Source organism: Schistocerca cancellata, chromosome 3 (assembly GCF_023864275.1).
Source record: "Schistocerca cancellata isolate TAMUIC-IGC-003103 chromosome 3, iqSchCanc2.1, whole genome shotgun sequence".
In the NCBI taxonomy this organism is placed as follows: Eukaryota; Metazoa; Arthropoda; class Insecta; order Orthoptera; family Acrididae; genus Schistocerca; species Schistocerca cancellata.
The window spans coordinates 32,103,311-32,108,850 of NC_064628.1; the positions used below are offsets into that span (position 1 = coordinate 32,103,311).

The following is a 5,540-nucleotide window of genomic DNA, read 5'->3' on the forward strand; positions in this document are numbered from 1 at the left end:
CTCCTCCATTGTAAACTGAATTCTTGAAGATGTCTCCCGCAGTCGGAGACGAAACGTTGGGAATCACCACAGAATTCATCAACAGACCACGGCATAACAGCCCGGATAATTATAATGGACATGATATTTCCGGCCGTGAAAGTCTACATTTTAGTAACCTAAGGACATCACATACATCCACGCCCGAGGCAGGATTCGAACCTGCGACCGTAGCGGCCACGCGGTTCCAGACTGAAGCGCATAGAACGGCACGGCCACAGCGGCCGGCACCTCAGTAGCATGCTACCATTGCGTTCATTCCATTTTGTGACTCATTATCCGGAAAGATACCACTAATTCTTCGCAAACACCAAGTGAAGACTGTCTTCAGGCCACTAGCCAAAGCTCGGACAATGCTTGGCGGTGTCAAGGACGACCAACGACTACGGTAATTCGGGACTATGAGATCCCCCGGCTATGTGGTAGGACATACCGTGGTGCGTACTATCGAAGCTCGTTACTGGGAATAGCAACGGTACACCAGACTGCAGCAACGTAAAAAGACACCAGTGGTGAAGCATGCTACGGATTACGACCGTACTAAGCGTGTGAAACAGAAGCCTAATTTCTGGGATTGTTTAATACGAGGGTTGTTTTTTAAGTAAGGGCCGTTCGCGCGTATAGTCCCGTAGTTCGCGCGGACGCCGCAATAAGCCACCGCGCCACTTGCCGGCATCCTTCCGGTTCACAGTAGTGATGGGCTAAACTGCGATTTTCCGATATCAGTGATTTCTGTGAATGCTACTTTTCAGTATCTGTTATTCTTAACTGTGATTTGTCGCAGTTAAGAGTCGCAGTTAAGGAACCAAGTCGCGTATCCCTCCGCCACTGCTATTTCTGCGATTTCTGCTACTTCCGCGATTTCTGCGACTTCTGCTACTTCTGTGATTTCTGTGACTTCTGCTACTTCTGCGATTTCTGTGACTTCTGCTACTTCTGCGATTTCTGTGACTCCTGCGATTTCTGCGACTTACCACCGCATGAAAAAGCTACATCTGTCCACACAGAAAATTACATCTCAACAAACATGTCATTGGTAAGTATGTTTTACGTTTGTTCTTCCGTTGGCTTTAATCTTGTATTAAAGAAACAGCTGTGAAAATATTAATAGTGTAATTAATATGTAAGTAGCCATACAGTACCGTAATAGTTCGTGTTTAGAAAATGAATTCTAACGTATTGTTATGTTCCCAGGTACCCGAACTACATTTCAGTCACTCAGTAAACTGATAACTCAAAATATCATTGTCAGCAGATCTGGAGAAATTGCCACTGCGTCTTTAGACCGTTTTCGTCAGACGAGAGGTTAGTTTCTAACAAGGGAACAGCCCCATCGCACCCCCCTCAGATTTAGTTATAAGTTGGCACAGTGGATAGGCCTTGAAAAACTGAACACAGATCAATCGAGAAAACTGGAAGAAGTTGTGTGGAACTACAAAAAAAATAAGCAAAATATACAAACTGGGTCGTCCATGAGTAACATAGGCAATATTAAGGTCACTATGAGGTGCAGAGCTCCGTGGTCCCGTGGTTAGCGTGAACAGCTGCGGAATGAGAAGTCCTTGGTTCAAATCTTCCTCGATTGAAAATTTTAACTTTTTATTTTCAGTTTATGTGAAAAACTCTTATGTTTTCATCACTTTTTTTGGAGTGATTATTACATCCACAAGAAAACCTAAATCGGGCAAGATAGAAGAAACTTTTCACCCATTCGCCAAGTGTACTAGTTAGGTGGGTCGACAACATATTCCTGTCATGTGACGCACATGCTGTCACCAGTGTCATATACAAAATATCAGACGTGTTTTCCTGTGGAGGAATCGGTTGACCTATGACCTTGCGATCAAATGTTTTCGGTTCCCATTGGAGAGGCACGTCCTTTCGTCAACTAATCACACGGTTTTGCGGTGCGGTCGCAAAACACAGACACTAAACTTATTACAGTGAACAGAGACGTCAATGAACGAACGGACAGATCATAACTTAGCGAAAATAAAGAATGGAAATTTTACAGTGGAGGGCATATTTGAACCAAGGACCTCTCGTTCCGCAGCCGTTCACGCTAACCACGGGACCACGGCGCTCGTCGCTTCACAATCCACTTAATATTGCCTATCTTACGCATGGACGACACAGTTTGTATATTTTGCTTATTTTTTCATAGTTCCGCACAACTTTTTCCTGTTTTCTCGATTGCTCTGTGTTCAGTTTTTCAAGGCCTATCCATTGTGCCAACTTATAACTAAATCTGAGGGGGGTGCGATGGGGATGTTCCCTTGTAAGTGTTTCGATGGACTTAATTACTTAAGTGAGATCGTTCTTGCAAATGTGAAATATACTCCATTGAGTGGCTTTCATTACAGCAAATATTAGCAATCTACTCTGCCAATTATATTGCTTGTAATTAGTGACAGCAAAAATTGTTTAATAATCCTTGTGATTTTGCAGACACAGTTCTGGTTGCTGTACGTATCTATCCACATCAAGGCTGTAGGGAGAGACTCGTGAAGATTCAAGAGAGCTCTTAGAGGATTTGCAGTTTAAAAGTGACATTATTGCGAAATAAGTGTGCAGATGAGTGATTAAACTGTGTTTTATTGAAGTTGTTGTGCGATTTTAAAGGAATAATAAATGTTAAATACAATGAGCGAATAATGAAAATCTCATTTTCCACATGTTAAGCCGTCCTATACCCTTAATTTTCCGCCACATATTTATTGGTAAACACTTGTTGGAGAGTGAAATGCCGCCCCCCCCCCTCTTTCTCCACAATCTTGTTGTGACACTGACCTGTAACATATCCCGAAGTCTACAATATGCATTTTGAGGCTGTTGATACGAAAGTGGGAAGTACAGATCTTACAGTTAAATCAGGAATAGCTTAAGTGAATTCCTTGAAAGTAACACAGGAAAAGCTTACTTATGTAGGTGGTAGTAGTGTCGGCAAAAAGTTCTTGTGTGTGAAGTTGCCATGTAGAACACCAGGTGTAAAACTTTTCTCCCGAGTCTTGAACTGTGTCGGAACAAAAGTGAGGCATTCATATGACTGTTTTCATTTCTCCACACTTATACAGATGTCTGAGTTCTGCTGCGTTAACATTGCAAAGTCCTGTAGGCATGTGGAGTATTAACCAAAACTGTCATATTGGAAGCAGAATCAAACACATTTGTTACGTTACTTGATATTTTCAGGAGAAAAAGGCAATGTTGCTTCTTATTAATATAATACATTCAGAGTCACAGCGGTATTTGACCAACCATAACTGATGCTGAATGTGCATGTCATCATATAATATGAAGGGCTTATTTCAATAGTGGTACAAGTCCATTACCTCCACTTTTCTGTCTATAATGCTTCTGAAATTAATGATCCAAACAAACATAAATAAAGCTTCATCTCTAGCAAGAAGCCATATGCTTGAATATTTCTGGTATCTCAAATGCAGATTTGTCAGCGCTCATTTAACTTTACGACTCTGTATCTCAAAATGAACAAAAATGGACTTGTACCACTATTGAAATAAGGCCTTCATATGCACACACAGCACATCGATCTCGTGAGGCACAAGGCCTCAATAACGAAGTACGTACGTCGGTCAACAGATGACACTAGGAAAAGTATGTTAACTGCGCTTTTTAGTTGCTACTTGCGACTCTTAGTTGCGATTTGTCACAGAAATCGCAGTTTGACTCGGTAGTGAGTAGCGTAGTATGAACTTTGCTCAACAGATGGCAGTGCTAACTGCGCTTTTTAGTTGCTACTTGCGACTCTTAGTTGCGATTTGTCACGGAAATCGCAGTTGGGACTCTATAGTGTATCGCAGAGATGGGCGTAGTACAAACTTTGACCCACAGATGGCACTGTTAACCGCGCTTTTTAGTTGCTACTTGCGACTCTTAGTTGCGACTTGTCACGGAAATCGCAGTTAGACTCCATAGCGTACCGCAGAGATGGACGTAGTACGAACTTTAGCCAACAGATGCCACTGTTAACCGCGCTTTTTAGTTGCTACTTGCGACTCTTAGTTGCGACTTCTCACTGAAATCGCAGAAAGCAGTGCTAAATTCGACCAATAGATGGCTCACGTCTTTGAATATGAAATACTACTTGCGACTGCTAACTGTGACTGAAATCGCAGTTAGATTCTGTAAAGTTGCTACTGTGATATCTGTGACTTCTCAGTCACTGTGATTTCTAACAGATACGCGATTTCCTGCCCACCACTAGTTCACACTGATGCAAGTTGCAGCTCTGTAGCTGACGTGTACGCATCTCTGTGCTACTTTTTTTATAATGTTTACGATAACTGAATCGCCCGCCGCGTGTGAGATACGGTCAGTGATACGTGTTTTGACTGCGAGAAGCCTGTCAGCTGCAGAAATTCATCGTCAGTTAACAGAAGTTTATGGCTTGAATGCAATGAGTGAAGGTAAAGTGCGTCAATGGGTTAGAGAGTTTAAAAATGGCCGTCAAAACGTCCATGACGAAGAACGCTCAGGCCGGCCCTCTGTGATCACTGATGATTTGGTGGCTGCAGTCGAAACAAAGATTCGTGAGGACAGAAGATTCACAATTTCCTCTCTTTCTTTGGAATTTCCACAAGTTTCAAGATCGGTTTTGTACAAAATTGGGTCTGAAAACCTAAACTTTAAGAAACTGTGTTCTCGGTGTGTACCCAGACTCCTCACAGAGGACCACAAAGGGAAGAGATTTGCCACTTCATTGGACTTTTTGATTCGTTACGAGGAAGAAGGGGATGACATGTTGAGTCAAATTGTCACTGGAGATCAAACATGGGTATCCCATATCACTCCTGAAAGCAAGAGACAATCGATGGAATGGCGACTCACAACCTCACCCGTCAAGGTCAAAGCCAAACAGACGCTGTCAAAGCGCAAGATTATGGCAACTGTGTTCTGGGACGGGCGCGGTGTTTTGCTAGTGTACTTTATGCCACGAGGAACGACAATCAACTCAGATGCCTACTGTGCAACTCTAAAGAGGCTCCGCAGAGCAATTCAAAACAAAAGGCGCGGGTTGCTGACAAAAGGAGTTTTGCTCCAGCACGATAACGCTAGACCTCACACCTCTCAAAAGACTCGGGATTTGATTGATTCTTTTGGCTGGGAAGTTTTGGACCATGCACCATACAGCCCCGACCTTGCTCCTAGCGATTTTCACCTTTTCCGGTACCTGAATCACCATCTTGGCGGGCAGCGCTTCAATGACGACGATGAAGTGAAAGAGGCGGTGAACTCTTGGTTGTCGGAGCAGGCGGCCGAATTCTTTGAAGAGGGAATTAAAAACTTAGTTGTACGGTATGAAAAGTGCTTAATTAAACAAGGCAACTATAGAGAAAAATAGGTACAATGTGTAGAGTCAGAAAATAAAAGTTTTTTTTACAAATGTATTTGTATCTTTTTTTTAAAATAAAAACGGCCCTTACTTAAAAAACAACCCTCGTAGTAGACTCCAACTACATCCGAGTATGAGAACTGCT

At 42.7% G+C, this 5,540-nt stretch overlaps 1 long non-coding RNA gene across 1 annotated transcript; it reads left to right on the top strand.

The window, feature by feature from the left end:
• Nucleotides 1-1,055: 1,055 nt before the first annotated feature.
• LOC126176025 (uncharacterized) lies at nt 1,056-2,655 on the top strand. Its single transcript, XR_007535635.1, has 3 exons — nt 1,056-1,075; nt 1,234-1,344; nt 2,488-2,655. It is a non-coding gene; the product is annotated as an uncharacterized LOC126176025 (long non-coding RNA).
• The last annotated feature ends 2,885 nt before the right edge of the window (nt 2,656-5,540 follow it).